The sequence below is a fragment of the Pinus tabuliformis genome, chromosome 3_1 (assembly GCF_031772625.1).
Source record: "Pinus tabuliformis cultivar Carrire ecotype Pingquan chromosome 3_1, CPIR1, whole genome shotgun sequence".
NCBI classification, from domain to species: Eukaryota; Viridiplantae; Streptophyta; class Pinopsida; order Pinales; family Pinaceae; genus Pinus; species Pinus tabuliformis.
The window spans coordinates 557266360-557286006 of record NC_142301.1 but is presented as its reverse complement, the minus strand read 5'-3'; positions in this window follow the sequence as shown (position 1 = coordinate 557286006).

Below are 19647 nucleotides of genomic sequence, written 5' to 3'. Positions count from 1 at the left end.
TAAAAATAAAATGGCATAGGAAAAACTTTTGTAGATAGATTTAAATTAGCCAGGATTGTATCTTATTATAGAGATTCAGAATACGAACATGCAAGGCCTCTAGTAAATTATTTACACAAGAAAGTAAAAACTAGTAAAGTAGAAAAAACAAATCCTGTAACCTAAATAGTCAATATGTTAACTTCAACGCTAAGAAATAGCATGAAATATATGGCATTTCAAACACCTTTGGTAGGTTCCAAGACTAACAATGATATAAGGTTAAATAACTCAATCACATGAGAACCTCATCGTCATTTTGTTATTAGTGAAAAAACCTAGAAAACAAAAACCTCCTATCAACTATATATATGGAGGAAGAAACTAATCTAGACACTGAAAACAATAATAGTCCAAAATTTAAATTAATAAAAAAGTGGGGAATTTATAGTTGAAATCTTGAATTCGCAATAAAATCCAAAGTGTGAAAAACAAAATAATCTAACATAGGGGTAGAAAACCACACTATGTAGTCATAAATGGCTGAACACCCCTTATGTAACCTAGTATACAAAAGAAGCTGGGCTAACATTGGTGGAAATCGTATCCATCATCAGAGTAGAGGTGATTAAGAAGAGAAAATATTATTACCTATGGTGTGTGTTGGAAAAGGGGCCGAACCCTCTTATTAATTCATCATATATATGGAATATAGTAGGGAAACCCTGAAACAAAATTTTAAGTGTATTTTGTTACAATAAAAATTATCCCAATGTATGAAAAATAATAACTTATAGGTATGTCAGAGCAAGCCAATAATGGAGAGAAGGATCAGATTCAAGTTTTAAAATTCTAATGGGTAAAGAAAGTATTAATACCTTAACTGCACAACATAGTGGAAGTATATAGTTCATCCACGCTGGGGAATTAACCTATTGAGAGAACTACCTGTGTAAAATCCTCCTCCCAGATCTACCAAAGCAACTGTCCAGTCAAGGTAAACATGTGATGAGAGGCCACTATGATATGATTCAACCTCCTAATTCATGTTAAGGAAGTGGAAACGATGGAAACACACCATATAAACATTCAACATTGGCTTCAAGACCCCTAGGAACCATGCGAACACTTCTGGAAGCTTACCCCTTCGTCCCACTGAGACTTTTGACAACTTAGCCTCGAGTTGGTCTCATGTTATAGGCATGATAGCATCGAAGGACTTCCAGTCGCTCTCACATTCTTGCCTACCAATGTCGAGAGACTCCTTTTGTCAATTTTGTGCCAACGTCCCTGATATTTGAGCTAATTGTTCAAGCCAAGAGACGAGGTCATTGTACATAATTGAACTATCTCTTCATAACAATCAAATAACATGGAAATGATAGCACTAAATAAAATACTTGTTTAAGAACTTGATTGGACCCCTACTAACCATGACAGGCATTTCATCAAACATATCACGAGTACGTAACTACAAGTGTAAAAAATAATTATGAGCATAAGGGTCTCATACTTACTTATGAGTCAGTAAGGAATATTGATGCCTCAACACATCAACTTGCATTCCACCGATTAGGTCTTAGATATATTGATCATTCAATACAAGTAAAAAAAATGGTGAAAGCCATACATAGCTGTTGTCATAATACACATAGAAAACCAACATAATAGAAATAGAAATATGCATGAAAGTATAGCCATATAGACCACATATAATCCATCAAATTGCTCATAGAAATACAGGGATAAATACCCTTTCATTAATGACACTAAATCCAAACCTAGGATGACACTTCCACATTCCACCCCATCATAGAATGGTTGAGCCAAATCTCTCTTCAACCATTCACCCGTGCGCCATATTTCGACCATGAATGTGGAATCTCATGCAAAACATCAATCAAAACCATCTAGGGCTTCCAGAGGCCATCCACCTCAACCAATCAAATAGTGATTCCACCTCAGGGTCGGAAGTCACAAAACCATCATGAGATTGGTCTCTAACAAAGCCTTTCAGGGCTCCAGAGCATTTGTCCAACCAATTCTTCTAGTACTAGTAACTCAATCCACAACTTATATAGGGATTCTAGAGCGTTTGTCCAACTAGGGCTTCCAGGACTAGTAAATTAACCCACCAAGGGCTTTTAGAGCGTTTGTCCAACTAAGGCTTTCATGGCTAGTAATTCAACCCGAGCTGTTACAAGGCTTCCAGAGCATTTGTCCGGTCAGGGTTTGTAGGATGAGTAAGTCAACCCAAGCTAAGGAAACATGAGAACCAACCAAAACAAAACAATGGAAATAAACCCACAATCACCATGGCTATCTAGGAAATGGAAAGTCTAGGCAATCCACTGTAAATCCCCACCATCTTACATGACAATGGTAGATCACAACCAATAATCCACATGCATGTGCCATACATGCCAAAATTAGTGAAGGAAACATACATGAAATTTGGTACCAACAAGAAATCATCATGTACATATTGATCTTGATGCCCTCTTGTGCTTTCCTATGCTTCCTTCACCTTCTTGCTCCAAAAATCCAAGTATGCCACACCCTCCAAGAGTGCTCCAAAAAAAACAAAGTCTCCAAGAGTGAGAGAGAGAGAGAGAGAGTAATGAGAGAGCTCCAAAACGGAACTGGCAAAAGGTTATCAACAGATCCTCAAAAGCCTTTTTACGAATGAGACCTCTATTTTCTTCATTCTCCATTATTTTCCTTCATTTTTCATTATTTAATCCACTTTCCTTCATTTTCAATTAGTTAAGCCATTTTTTCCATCGTTCTTCTCCTCACATGCACCCTGTGACCTTTCACCTCCTTTTTATCCTAATTTCCATTATTTTCATAAATAAATGGGCGAAAAATGATTTTTTTCATTTTAATATCCTTGTCCATTACCTTTGCCAATTTCCTTAGCCATAAACAGTCATAAGTGATCATAAACACTAGGATTTTACCCAAAATTTAGGTTGGAATAAGTGTCCCGTCATCCGTGGTTAGTATTTTGCCTTTATTTATTTTTATTGCATGACATTTTCACTAGGATTGTTACAAAACTCTCTCCCTTGGGGGAACACCATCCTCGGTGTTCAACAATACCTATAACCACAACACTGTTGTATGTAAAATATATTGTTGATGGAGCTTTATAACTTACATCAATGCAATATTTACAATGATCAGCCTGCTGAGAAGCAAACCAGCATGAAAACATGACAACATAAAATCATAATGACATGACACCCCTATATATATATATATATATATATATATATATATATATATATATATATATATATATGTACATATAGAAAAATCACCAGAACATATACCAAAGCATATACCAAAATCACACAAAAACACCAACCCAAAACTACTTTTCCTCAACTCGCAAACAAGGAAGGATACAAAGCCCACATCAGATCCACCGTATCCCATGTAGCGTCATTGGGCCCAAAGTGCTTCCAATGCACTTTAACTTGCTTGATTGCTCAGTTCTCTATCATGAGCACCTTTTCCAGCAATATACATTGAGGCTCCGACTTGAATTCTCCATGTGGTTCCACTTGCAATGCAGACCAATCAATCACTTGATAAACATCTTTAACATGCTTCTTAATCAATGATACATGGAAAACATCATGAAATTTCACTGTCGGAGATAGTGCAAGTCGATAAGCTACTGGCCTAATCCTCTCAAAAGTGTTGAAGGGTCCACAAAACCAGGGTACCAACTTGGAACATGATCCAATCTGCAAGGAGCTCTTCTTCAGTTTGATGTGAAAGTACACTTGTTCCCCAACCTAGAAATCCTTGAACAACTTGTTTCGATATGCATAAATATTATGTCTATCCTGTGTTGCCTTTAGATTTTTCTTGATCACCAGCATTTCCAGTTCCATGTCTTCCAACATATCTCTTCCAATGATTACCCTATTAATTGGATCACTCTAGCTAATAGCCGCATTGAACCTCCACCTGTACAATGCCTCAAAAGGACTCATCCTCAATGACTCTTGATAATACTCGCTATATGCAAGCTCAACCAAGGGGAGATATGCTTCCCACTTCCGCTACTGATGCATCACATACATCCACAACAGGTCCTCTAATATCATGTTGACCCTCTCTGTATGTCCACAAGTCTATGGATGATAATTCGTATTGAAGTCCAAGTTTGTGCCAAAACCTACAAATAACTCCTCCCTAAACTTGGAAGAGAACTTCTCATCCCTATCTGACACAATATTCTTTAGAGCACCATGGAATCTGACTACATATTTGATGAAAACCTGTGCTACATCGCTAGCTCATAATGTTGAGTTCAATGGAATCAAATGTGCAACATTTTTCAACATGTCCACAACAAACATGATCAAATCATTTTATCTCACTGTCCTTGGAAATCTTATGATGAACTCCATGGAAATGACCTCCCATTTCTATTTTTGAATCATAATTGGTTGTAGTAGTCCACCTAGATGCTTACATTATTCTTTATACGCTAACAATGAAAACATCTAGCCATAAACTGTGCTACATCCTTCCTCAAATTCGGCCAATAGTAAAATCTCTTCACTGATGTCAGCATCTTCTAGTAGCATGTGTGACTTGAATATGGTTTCCCATTGTCTTCAACACACTCAAAGGATTTCTCATTATAGTCTACTTTGGTTCTATGAAGATACAACCAATCTATGCCCAACAACATACTATATGAACCCAACGGTAATACATCCAAATGTGTTATAGTGGGCATACCATTCAAATCAAACGCACAAGCTCTTACCTAATGATGAACTCGCTTGTTCATACTTGTATCTAACTACACTAACCAAGATTCTGCATGCAATTCCTTACTCAAACCACACGTATCCACCAAGTTAGGACTAACATAGCAATAATTAGATCCAGGGTCAATGAAAATAGAAATAACTTGATCAAAAAGGTTATCGTCCATCTCAATGATAGATGCTTGATGATTTCCTTATTCGTTATCAAATGTAGCATAGACACATGGAATACTCTGACCAAAATCCCCAATAGTATGTGCCTCCTGCACACTGTATATCTGAGCCCTACCACCTTGATTCCATGGGAAATCCCTCCTACGATGATCTTTGCCACACGTCCTACACTTTATAGGTTGCCAACCTCCATCCTTATTCTTCTCTTTAGATCGATGTCCCCGCCATCTATCTGATGCATTGAACATATTAGGTAGTGCAAAATTCTCCTTGTTATCTATACCCTATGTTCTTGCTCACTTCTTGACCCATTTTCCTTTGTTCTTTGCATTACGTTTCCAATCTGGCTTATTCTCATATCTGCTCTTCGATTGTTCATAGCAAAGTTTTGTCTTTAGAATGGCCTCCTCCAATGATCTATGCTCATCAAACTCAATATTGTCTTTGAATGCAACCAATAATCCACTAATAAATCTCTAAATCTTAGCCTTCTCCTCCTTGAGGTAAGCACATACCTTAGTAGCTCCAATAACATACTAGTGTACTCATCATCTGTGAAAGATCCCATCTTTAGCACATAAAATTATTTTTCCCTCTCGTCAAAGTATATATCCTACATATACTTCTTGTGGAATAATCGCTAAAATTCACTCCAATTCAAGTCTTCATCATTTAGACCTCTGAAATTCTTCACATTTTCCCACCAAATGTGCGCTTTACCTTTGAGAATGAATTTAGCTACTCAGGCTTTCAAGTTCTCTGAATAGTAATGCACCCTGAAGAACTTCTTCATGCCTAGAAACCATGCATGTGCATCTTCTGATTTCTTTACCTCTCCATCAAAATTAGGTGTCTTTTCTTTATTAAACTCATTCGTAAAGTATCCCCTATCAATCCTGTTGTAAGGATGATAATGATGATAATCATAGTGCCTATCTGAATAAGAACTAGAATAATGATTGTGTCTATCCCTTCTCCTCTCGGGAGTGTCCAACAATCTGCTATCTCTCACCGTGTCATCTCTATGTGATCTGTGATCACCATGCAATTTACTACCATATGCCCCATTAGTTCTATCTTTCTACTCATGGTCTATCTGATGTGGTCCTTGTCGCTACAAATCTGACAAGCTCTAAAGTATGATTTCATTTACCTTTGCTAGATTTTCTTATTCTTGTATGATTCTATCATTATTCTCCTTACAAGTCCTTATTTATTCCTTTAAGTTTCTTAATTTAAATGCCAAATCAGAAGAGTTACCAACACCATACTACTTTCTTTTTAGAGGGAGAGTCTTTGTAGTCAACCAACTTGCTAGCCATTTGATATTTCTTCCTGCAAGGTATATCATGTCAGCTAAACCAAATCACAATAAACCAATGTACCTTAGCATATCTCATGGAGGATACCTTGTCTCCAAGATCAACAAATCGGTGTGATACATGTATAACAAAATCATGACAATGCATAGAAACATAACATCTAAGTATATAACCATCCAACTGTCATTCTATCTATGGTCCAGTCGTCAATGCATGACCTAAACAACAACAAAAACCCACATCCTTATGCATGACAATAACCACTACATTACTGTACATTCCACCACATGCAACCATGAGTATCCATAAGAAATACATATCCACATATACCATGGCCTTATGCATGATGACATAAACCATACCATTGTATGTATACAATGCACAACCACAACGTAGAAAATACACCAATCTACATGTGGATAGCACTGAAGCACAAATATGGACAACACACACATAAACACATATAATCAAGCATAAATGAACAACACTTGTAACAACATGTAACCATTTCTGTAAGAAGATAACCAAGCATACACGAATGACACACGCGACCGAACATACAAGAATATAACAAATCATACCAAATGATACATGTAAACAACATATAATGACATATAACTAGTTATACACTCACAACGATGCATCCCACACTAAAACACATCAACTCTACATGACGACATCACTACAACAGTGATCCACATCATGCAAATGCAACAAACACATAGAATGTAATTGTGAGAGAGACACATGCAACTAACATGCATGCATTACCAACATATAGACCATCCAGTCCAAGGGGTGAAACATGCTCTGATACCACTCTGTAACACCCTCCTCCCACATCTACAAAAGCAATTAGCGAGCCAAGGTAGACATTCGTTGAGAGGTAGACATTTAGCTTCATGATCCTTCAGAACCATCCCAACAGTTCATGCAGCTTGGCCCTGGGTCCCATTGATCTTTTGGACAAATTAACTTCCAGTCGCTCAAATGTTATAGGCATGACATCGAAGGACCTTGAGTGGATCTCACAGGCTTTCTTTCCAGCATCCAGAGACTCTTTTTATCAGCGTTGTGCGAGTGTCCAGAGGATTTGAACCACATTTTCAGGTGTAGAGCCCAGGTCACTACCAAAAATTGAACCACCTCTTCAAAAATGTAAATTAACATGGAATGATAGTACTAAAGAAAATACTTGTTTAAGACCTTCAATGGACCCCTACTAGCCATGACAGGAATTTCGTCAAACATATGAAAAATGCGTAAACTACAGGTGTAAATAATAGTTTTGAGCATAGGGTTTTCATACTTACTTGATAATCACTAAGGATTATTGATGCCCCAACACATCAACTAACATTCCATCCATTCGGTCATAGATACATTGATCATTCAATTACAAGTAAAAACATGGTGAAATCCATTCATAGCTGCTATCATAAAACACATACATAACCAACATAATAGCAACATAAATAATCATGAAAGTACAACCATAGAGACCACATATAATCCATACAATTTCTCATATAAATAAAAGGAGAAATAACCTTTTATTAATGATAGAAAATCCAAACCCGGGATGGGACTTCCACGTTCCACCCGACCGTAGAATGGTTGAGCCAAATCTCTCTTTATCCATTCACCCCTGCACCATATTCCAAGCATGAATATGGGATCTCATAGAACATATCAATCAAAACAATCTAGGGCTTCAAGAGCCCAACCACCTCAACCCATCAAATATTGATTCCACCTCACAGACAGAAATGAAAAAACCATCATCAGATTGGTCTCTATCAAAGCCTTCCAAGGCTCCAAATTATTTGTCCAACCAAGCCTTCCATGACTAGTAATTCGGCCACAACTTATACAGGGCTTATAGACCTTTTGTCCAACGAGGGCTTCTAGGAGTAGTAACTCAACCCACCAAGGGCTTCTAGAGCATTTTTCCATCCAATACTTCTAGGACTAGTAACTCAACCCAAGTTGTTACAGGGCTTCTAGAGCATTTTTCAAACGAGGCCTTCCAAAACTTGTAACACAACTCAATCTAAGGAAACATGAGAACAAACCAAAGCAAAACAATGGAAATAAACCCAAAATCACCATGGCTATCTAGGAAATGGAAAGGTTAGGCAATCCACTGTCAATCTCGGCCATCGTCCATGCCAGTGACAGATCACAACCAATAATCCACATGCATATACCATGCATGCGAAAACGAGTGAAGGAAATATACATGCAACTCAGTACCTACAAGAAAATTTGATGTAGCTTATGATCCTGATGCCCTGTCATGCTTTCCTGTGCTTCCTTTTCCTTCTTGCTCCAAAAATCCAAGTATTCCACAGCCTCCAAGAGTGGTACAAGTAAAACTCAAAGTCTCCAAAAGTTTGAGAGAGAGAGAGAGAATAATGAGAGAGCTCCAAAACTGGATTGACAAAAGGTTACCAACTGATCCTCATAGGCCGTTTTATGAATGAGGTCTCTATTTTCTTCATTTTCCTCCTCACATGCAACCTGTGACACCTCCTTTTTCTTCTAATTTCCATTATTTTCATAAATAAATGTGCCAAAAATGTCATCTTCCCTTTGCAAATCCTTAGCCATTTCCTTTGCCAAATTCCTTAGCCATAAACAGTCACAAGTGATCCCGAACACTATGATTTTCCCCAACATTTAATTTGGAATAAGTGTCCCATCATTGATGAATATTTCTATTATACGGAATTTTCACCATGATTGTTCCCCTAACTCCTTCAATAACATAATTAAAAGTATACATATATACAAAACATAAATATTAATGAAATAATTAAGACATAAATATTAATAACATAATTAAGGGTATACATATATACAAAACATAAATATTAATGAAATTTTAGCACAGAATAAGTCTAACCTGAAAACAAACCAATGTATTAAACAAAAACAAATGTCACAAAGTTGGAGAACATGGAATCACCTTTGTGGAAAAGAATGGATGCATTGAGTACATTATTCATTTTGTTGACATATAGAAGGCCAACACTCAGTCACCGTATGTATATTAAATTCCGAACGAGAATTTCCACCATGAAACCCTAGCTGCAAAGAGGCATTACTAGTGAAAACCCCTAAACACAATAACCATACAAACAAGAGCGGGTGGGTAGTTATCAAAGTTCTTTAAACCCTAGAAAATCTACATGCCCTTGATCAAATGTTAAATGTTACCAACCGTCGATTAGGTAGACCACTATACATAAACGTGTTGTCTTTGGGAAGGGCCATGCATTAAACAAGAAACTCCAAAACGATCTCGAGGAAGGTGAAGACTTGTATTTTAAATAACCAATGAACGTTGTATCACCAACCTAATATACGTCATGCATTGTCTTGAAAAGAAGACAATCAGATATAATGGTTGCAAGAATTCATTTGTGGTAACGATTATGTAGAGTGAATGGAATATGCACCCGAGAGGATATGTGGATAGAAAATATTTTCTACATACATACATAACGTAGCCAACATGATAATATAATCCGGTTTAGTATAGAATGAATTACAAGGTTTACAAATATGCCATATATACATAAATGTGAACAAAAGGAGAAAAAGTTCGTAGCTAATAACTTTTATAGACATACGTATCGTAACCAACATAATAATATAATGAATTACAAGGTTTACAAATATGCCATATATAAATATAAATGTGAACAAAAGGAGAAATAAATTCATAACTAATAACTCACACGTGAAAATATAGACCTGAAATAACAAAGGTGGGGAGAAACCATTATTAGTCCCTGCCGGGGACTATAAGCGATCGATAAATCGCTGACTTTGGGTTGACCGGCGCAATATTTGGAAATATTTGGCATATTTCCTAAGTCGAATTAAGGTTTACGGGGTGGAAAGGGTTGGGGGTCTTATTACGCGCTTCGCATGGTTCGAGGCGAATGGCACGTGGCGCGCGTGAGGGGCACGTGGTTGCATGCGGTCTGGTGGCGTGATCAGCGGCCAGGTGTCCGTCCTCAAGATGTTGGAACGTTCGGCTTCTGTTTTACTGTCTTTGCGGCATTTGGGTTGGTATTGTTACTTGCTTGTGTAGCTCTGCAGTCTGTGCGATGTTTGGTCTGCGGTAGAGTTGCTGCCTACGCGGGTATTGTTACTTCCAGTCTGTGCGATTTTCCGTCTGCGGTGGAGTTCCTGCCTGCTCGGTGTGGCTTTGGTGAGTTCAGCTACTGTGTGGCCTGCATGCCAGAGTTGATGGTTAGTTGAGCATTATAAGTTAATGGCCTTCTAGTTGAATACTGAGGGTTTGTCTTCTGGTTAGATACTGAGGGTTTCTCTTACGTGCATGCAAGAGTCCATGGTTAGTTGAAAATTATAAGTTAATGGCATTCTTGTTGAATACTGAGGGTTTGTGTTAGCTGTGGTCGGCATGCGCTATGGTGGTCTCATCGGCGGCCAACTGTTCCTGCTCGACGTACTGGGAAGTTCGGCTTGGGTTTTACTGTCTCCGCGGCCTTTGGGTTTTACTGTCTTCGCGGCCTTTGGGTTGGTATTGTTACTTGCTTGTTTAGCTCTGCAGTCTGTGCGATTTTTCGTCTGCGGTGGAATTCCTGCCTGCTCGGGTATTGTTAGTTGCTTGTTTAGCTCTGCAGTCTGTGCGATTTTTCGTCTACGGTGGGGTTCCTGTCTACTCGGTGTGACTTTGGTAAGTTCGGCTACTGTATGGCATTTTGGTTAAATACTGAGGGTTTCTGTTACCTGCATGCAAGAGTCCATTGCTATTTGGGTTTTACCCTGTTCGCGGCCTTTGGGTTATTATGGTTACTTGGTTGTTTAGCTGCGCGGTCTGTGCGATTTTTCCTTTCTATTTGTTCTATTTTCTGTGGTGAAAACACAATGCGGTTCCTGCCTTCTGTGTTAGCTGCATGCAAGAGTCCATGGTTATTTGAGCATTATAAGTTAATGGCATTCTGGTTGAATACTGGGGGTTTGTCTTAGCTGCATGGGTTTTATGCAAATTTGGGTAAATGTCTGTGTGAAGCTATGATTCTTAATTGTATTGTTTAGAGGTTAAGTTCGGCTACTGCATTATAAGTTAATGGCATTTGGATTATTATTGTGAATACTGAGGGTTTGTCTTCTGGTTGAATACTGAGGTTTTGTCTTACGTGCATGCAAGTGTCCATGGTTATTTGAGCATTATAAGTTAATGGCATTCTGGTTGAATACTGAGGGTTTGTCCATGGGTTGACGGAGGCGATTTTTGCAAATATTTGGCATATTTCCTAAGTCGAACTAAGGTTTACGGGGCAGAAAGAGTTGGGGGTCTTATTATGCGCTTCGCATGGTTCGAGGCGAATGGCACGTGGTGCACATGAGGGGCACGTGGTTGCATGCGATCTGGTGGTCTGATCGGCGGCCAGGTGTCCATCCTCGAGATGCTAGAATGTTCGGCTTGTGTTTTACTGTCTTCGCGGCATTTGGGTTGGTATTGTTACTTGCTTATTTAGCTCTGCAGTCTGTGCGATGTTTGGTCTGCGGTAGAGTTCCTGCGGTAAATGTCTACGTGAAACTATGATTCTTAGTTGTATTGTTTAGAGGTTAAGTTCGGCTACAGAATTATAAGTTAATGGCATTTGAATTATTATTGTGAATACTGAGGGTTTGTCTTCTAGTTGAATACTAAGGTTTTGTCTTACGTGCATGCAAGTGTCCATGGTTATTTGAGCATTATAAGTTAATGGCATTCTGGTTGAATATTGAGGGTTTGTCTTAGCTGCGGTCGGCATGCGCTGTGGTGGTCTCATCAGCGGCTAGCTGTTGCTCCTCGAGATGCTGGAAAGTTCAGCTTGGGTTTTAGTGTCTTCGCGACCTTTGGGTTTTATTGTCTTCGCGGCCTTTGGATTGGTATCGTTAGTTGCTTGTTTAGCTTTGCAGTTTGTGCGGTTTTTCGTCTGTGGTGGAGTTCCTGCCTGCTCGAGTATTGTTCCTTGCTTGTTTAGCTCTACAATCTGTGCGATTTTTCATCTGCGTTGGGGTTCCTGCCTGCTGGGTGTGGCTTTTGTAAGTTCGGCTACTGTATGGCATTCTGGTTAAATACTGAGGATTTTTGTTACCTGCATGCAAGAGTTCATGGTTATTTGGCTTTTACCCTATTCGCGGCCTTTGGGTTGTTATTGTTACTTGGTTCTTTAGCTCTGCGGTCTGTGCGATTTTTCTTTTCTATTTGTTGTATTGTCTGCGCTGAAAAAACAATGCGGTTCCTGCCTGCTCTGAGGACTGCCGTTACCTGCATGCAAGAGTCCATGGTTATTTGAGCATTATAAGTTAATGGCATTCTGGTTGAATACTGAGGGCTTGTCTTAGCTGCATAGGTTTTATGGAAATTTCGGTAAATGTGTGTGTGAAGCTGTGATTCTTAGTTGTATTGTTTACAGGTTAAGTTCGGCTACTGCATTATAAGTTAATGGAATTTGGATTATTATTGTTGCTTGGTTGTTTAGCTCTGCGGTCTCTGTGATTTTTCCTTTGTATTTTTTGTATTGTCTGCAGTGAAAACACAATGCGGTTTGTGGCTGCTCGGTTAACTCTATCGCAAATGTTTGGTTGCAGTTCTGTTGTTCCAGGTGCAGCTTGTATCGCTGGACTGTGTGCCGTCGCTTTGGTAAGTTCAGCTACTGCATTATAAGTTAATGGCATTCTGGTTAAATACTCAGGGTTTCTGTTACTTGGATGCAAGAGTCCATGGTTATTTGAGCATTATAAGTTAATGGCATTCTGGTTGAATACTGAGGGTTTGTCTTAGTTGCATGGGTTTTATGGAAATTTGGGTAAATGTCTGCGTGAAGCTGTGATTCTTGGTTGTATTGTTTAGAGGTTAAGTTCAGCTACTGCATTATAAGTTAATGGCATTCTGGTTAAATACTGAGGGTTTCTGTTACCTGCATGCAACAGTCCATGGTTATTTGAGCATTATAAGTTAATGGCATTCTGGTTGAATACTGAGGGTTTTGTGTGCAGACTTCGTTAACCAATTTCGTCATTTGCACATTTTCTCATGGTACTAGAATAGGCTGGGTTGTGCATGCATATGGTGTAGATGAGAAGGAATTCGAACGCTCGGCTTCGTTGCAGGTACGGTGTTATTCTACTAATTGCTTTTTGTCAATTTTTGTATTACTTGCTTTTTGTCAATTTGTTAGGGTTTTAATTTTTGCATTGTGTAGGTTTATGGTCCAGTTACTCTAGGTTTATAGTCCAGTTACTCCGTGATCCCTGCTGGGGACTATATGCGATTGATAGATCGCTGACTTTGGGTTGACCGATGCAATTTTTGATTATATTTGCGATATAACCTAAGTGGAACCAAGGTTTTTGGGGGTGGAAAGGATTTGGGGTCTTATTACGCGCTTCGCATCGTTCGAGCTGAACGGCACGTGGTCCCGTGACTCCCAAGCGGATGTGTAACGCTCGTATGAATCAGATAGTATACAATTGATTTGGCAATAAATTCAGATTGATTTACAATTGACTTGGGTTACAACATGTGCTGTGGTGGTCTTATCGGTGGACAACTGTCCCTGCTCGAGATCCTGGAAAGTTACTTGGCTTGGGTTTTACCCTGTTCTTGCGCTTTGGGTTATTATTGTTACTTGGTTGTTTAGCTCTGCAATCTGTGCAATTTTTCATTTGTATTTACTGTATTGTCTGCATTGAAAACACAATGCGGTTGCTGCCTGCCGTGATACTCTGGGTTTCTGTTACCTGCATAGGTTTTATGGAAAATTCTGTAAATGTGGGTTTCAGCCACGATGTGACTTCCTTATCATTTGAGCCGAGTCGACCTGGGCGAAGCTATGGTTCTTGGTACAGATTGAGTCGCATTCTTTTGTAGTTTGAACTGTTTTTGCACATGAAGATGTAAATAAATTGGGGATTTTGAACTGTTTGAAATGTTAAAATATTGAAGATTGTAGTCTGTTTTGTAACTGCAAGGTTTCCTATCTTAGGCGTGTATTCAATGTTTTTCGCTCGTATAATTTATGTATATGTTTACTTTGGTCCATAATGTTTGTTTAAGTTTGTAATTCTGTTATGGATGTATGAATATTCAACTCTGATATTACTCTTAGAACGGAAGGTTGCTTTGTTAACAACTTTGTCAAGTTCATTTAGTTAGTGTTAAGTTCATTTGCTTTGTTAAGAAGTGCTAAATTGAAGGTTTGCTATATTGATACTAGATGTTGTTCGTTTGTTGTTGCTTATATATTGGATGAAATGTTTCGTTTGCGAAAATTATAAGCTTTTCTGTGATACTGAGGGTTTCTCTTACCTGCATGGGTTTTATGGAAATTCCCGTAAATGTCAGTTTCGAGCACCATGTGACTTCCTTGTCATTTGGGCCGAGATGACCTAGGTGAAGCTGTGGTTCTTGGTACAGGCTCTGTTGCGCATGAATATGGTCTAGACGAGAAGCAATTTGAATAGTCGGCTTTGTTCCAGGTACGGTGTTATTCGACTAATTGCTTTTTGTCAATTTTTCTATTAATTGCTTTTTGTGAATTTGTTAGGCTTTTAATTTTTGCATTGTGTAGGTTTATGCTTCAGTTACTCTAGATTTATACTCGAGTTACTCTATGATTGTTTTAAAAAACATACATATTTAAGCTGTATTCAGTCATTTATATCTTTTCTGTCATTCAATTATATTGGAATTCAAATATGAAATTGTCATTGTTTATTCTGTGTTTACATTAATATTAATATTAATATTATCAATTGTTATAATCATAACAACAATATTATTTGAGATGATCCCAACAAGTAGAAGTTGAGTAATGCATGCAACTAGCTCCGTATAATGATGAATCAAGACATTTTGTCTATTTAAACCTTAGATTAAAATGTCATGTTAGCTAGTTATAACCAGATTGGTTCTCATATGATGTTCAACTACCTTATTCTGCTCAGAGAGAAAAAATTATTTTATTATGAAAACAAAATTACATTTATTATATATGTTTCTGCATTTCACAGATATCCTTAAGCATAGGAAGTGATAAAAGTATTGCTGGGAACATATCTTGTTTCATAAACAGTTTCCAAAAATGTCAATATGACAGCCCTATCATAGTCATTGTAACATATATCGGAGCTTTGAAGCGAGTTTTATCTCATAAGAAATTAGCTGCTAGATATGTCCATAAACAGTCCCATAAAAAAATATAGATATAGAGATATGCTTAAGCATAGGAAGTGATAAAAGTATGGCTGAGAACATATGTTGCTTCATAACCAGTTTTCAAAAATGTCAATATGACAGCCCTGTCATGGTCATTCTGACATACATCAGAGATTTGAAACCAGTTTTGTCTCATGAAGAATCAGGTCCTAGATATGTTCATAAACAATGGCATAAAAAATTATACATATAGATATTGACATTTAAAACACATTCCATCAGCTCTCCTTCCACTCTCTGTTGAATGAGCCAAGCTCATGCTACCAAGTGTAATCTTGCTTTTGATAGTCCATCAGTTTCCATGTTCCTGTCTTTGTAAACATGTTCAAACATAATGTGTTAAATACTCTGTTTAAGCAAGTCGAATCTCCTGAAATATAGGTTGAAGTTTATAATTATCCAATCAATTTGTTCCATTCATCGAATTCACCACAATTTGTGAATCACCAAAGATCTGTAATTTTTGGGCATCTTCTTTCACATGCCACAATTGCCAACAGTCTTGGGACAATTTGCTTAGGCAGATTGTTGCTGTGTTTGCCAAACCTGCCCTTTGAATATATTACATGTTCATCATTTATATGGATCATACCTGCAGTGTCCCATAATGATGGATCTTCTTGAGAAGCGTTATGGAATTATGCTTATGCACTAATCGTATCTGGTTCTCAATGCCTTGTTTGGGTTCCTTGATCCTTGAATACTGTTTAGATCCATATAGTATAACCATAGGTTGATAACGAATAGCAGGAAACTTTTTACCTTGGAATATGTTGGAGTTGCAACCTAGCACAAATCAGAGAAAATACTTTTTATATTTTGTCAGTTGAATTGGTGCACGCACAATACATAGATCACAAGGCTTAACCTTGGATAGGCTTGCATTCGACCCTACTGGAGTACAAGTGCATGGCCTAGTATACACAGCACTATCACATGTCAGAAACATAGAATCATTGTATTTGCTTAATCCTCTTAAACATAGTAACTTCAAGGTCAAGCAAAAAGTAAATTCTGAAACGCAATGTTTGCAAACCACTGCAAAATGGCAACTAGAATATGACTGTTCATCAATACAATCATTGCGATCCATCTTTATTCTTTCATTCAACACTCACAATCTTCATGCGCATCTTACTGACATATGCAATGACCATGACACAATGCAATCTGATATCTTGTGCTTACAAGAAACACATATGTTGCTGTCTATGCAAAATGAATACTTCAAAAATTTCAATTGCATCTCAAGTTGCATTAAGCATGAAGTAATGATATTGATAAAGGAAAATATCATTATCCTTGAACATACCCATTTTGAAGACTGCTTTGTAGAAGCATTGTTTGCAAAAATAAAAGTTCACACATTAGAAATTGCAATACTCAATATATATGCATTGCCACATGCAAACCTAAACAATATCCTCAACATCATTGCAAAATCCTTATACCAGTTAGATCTAAACAATAGCATAGTTATACTAGGGGACTTCAATATTGATATGGTGCATTGCAATCAAAAAACAAAGCAGCTAGAAACCTACATGCAAAACTACAATCTTCATTTCCTAGTTGACAAAACTAATAGCATGCACAAATCATTGATTGACCATGTTTGGGCAAATCTAGGCAATATAAAGTATAGAATTTTCGTATTGGATGCATATTGGTCTGACCATGATATAATATCTCTTGTCCTTGACCTATGATATACACATGAAACAGTTTACAAAATTCCAAATTTTGACATTTTTGCAATATCTCATTGCTTTTACCATATCTATTTTACTAAAGCATACTACAATATCTTTTTGTGGTAAACGAAGTGATAACAGCATACATACTATGCATTCTATTCTACATTTACATATATGGCGTTCTGTATTGGTCAATGCAACTTATGCCAGAGACAGCCTTTATGACCTCATCTATTTATGCATGCAGATTCTGCTAGTAAAACCCTTTTCAATTGAACAGAACGACCAAGAAAAAAGAACAACAACATGCAACATAAACAAACACAGTATATTCTTTTTGCCTTTCCTTTTCTATGGATCTTGTCTTCTTGTTCAAGTTTTACTTTTATATGTTCTTTTGGCTTGTACTAAATATGTCTTGCTATTCTATAACATAGCATAAAACTTGAAAAAGGAAATGAAACAATTGAAGAAATAGAATGCATAAGCCAATTAGAAAGCACAAACGAACCACTTGTTTTGCAAAGGTATGTCTATGAGAACTACACAAAAATGCTAATTTGTATTTAGAATATTAATGTCTACTATATATGCATTCTATTTTTATTTTTACATATGTATGGTTCTATGGTTTTAATGTTCTTGTTCAGTTTTTACTTCTACTTTGCACTAAATATACGTTACTATTCTATAACATAGCCTAAATCTTCAGAGACGAAACAAAACAATTGAAGAAATAGAATCCATAATGCAATTAGAAAGGGCAAGCCAACCACTTGTTTTGCAAAGGTATGTCTATGACAACTATACAAATATGCTAATTTGTATTTAGAATAATAATGTTCAGCAAGGTATGTCTATGACAACTATACAAATATGCCAATTTGTATTTAGAATGTTAATGTTTAGTATATATCCATTCTATCTTTACATATGTATGGTTCTATGGTTTTAATGTTCCTTGTTAACTATTTACTTCTATATGCTCTTTGAAATTGAACTAAATATATGTTCCTATTCTATAACATAGCATAAATCCTGAAAAAGGAAAACAAACAACTGAAGAAATAGACCACATAACTCAATTAGGAAAGGCAAACCAACCAGTTGCTTTGAAAAGGTATGTATGGCAACTATACAAATATGCTATTTGCTATTTAAAATATTAATGTTTACTATATATATCTCCTCTTTTTACATATCTATATTTAAATGTATATATGTCAGATTAGGCCACCAAACTGTTATAGACATTTTTGTGCCTTACAGCATTGAGCATGAAATGTCCATAATCTAAGGGATCCAAAGTCCCTAAACATGTTGTTCCTACCCCTAGAGGAACAAGGCTAACAAACCACAGCAATTCACAAAAGTTCTCCACCTGAAACTGCTCAAAAACAAGTCAATTCAGGATCATTTCAGTGGCCACACTAGCTGTTTGCGCTGAATGTCAAAGCCAACACTGGCTACCTGCGTTGAATGTCAACTGGAACAAAGGCTACCTGCCCTGAACGAGAGTGGACAAGTGGCAGGCTCATTTCTCAAGGTGTCAAAACCCAGGAAGCTTCCAAAATGACACTTGCCTCAGGGAATTCGACTGGTGATGAGTGAGAGGTTCCAAATCTCCAAGTGGAAGCAAGAACCTCCAAGTGGACTCAAGAACTGACAGAGGGAGAGGACACTAGTCAGATCTCAAGCTGACTCATCCTCTCTCCAAACATCTATATATGGATCTCTCCTCCATGAGATCTAGAGGCTGGAATTTTATTATTGCAAAGAATTGCTGTTGGTTTGAGACTGGAATCATTGGGTGCTTAATGCTTTGAAGGGGCTGAAGATAGGAATTCCATTTGCTGGGAAGGAGATGCTGGATTGGAGCCCTCTGGGTTGTATCTCTTCCCGAACCTTGTTATTCATCAATAAAACTATCTTGGTTTCTCCTATATGCTGATGTATTTTGATGTATAAATGTATTAGTGTATTTGGTTTATTTCTAATCCTAAACTACTTATGAATGTGAACATCTGTCTTTGTGTAGTGTTCTTCTCTTGTCTCAAGTAGCTATTCTCTTGTCGCAAGTAGTTGTTCTCTTGTGATCTTCCAGGAAGTTGTAGCTGGATAAGCAAGAAGGCAAGTAGCTGTGAACACCCAAAGAGAAGGGAGATCGGATCGAGGGACAAACGAAAGACACCGGTAAGTCTATTGATCTCTCTTCTTTCACATTTCATAAAGGAAGAAACTAGAGTAGCTGTACTCGTTTGTTGCTAAGGCACTGTCACACCTTAGGTGGATAGGATCGTCCTGCATAGGCATTTTTCCCCACAACAAATTGGCGACTCCACTGGGGAGATCTGTTTAGTCATTTTATTTGTGTTTCTATCATTGTTTGCTTCATAGACTTGACAGCAACAATCAAACTGCATCTT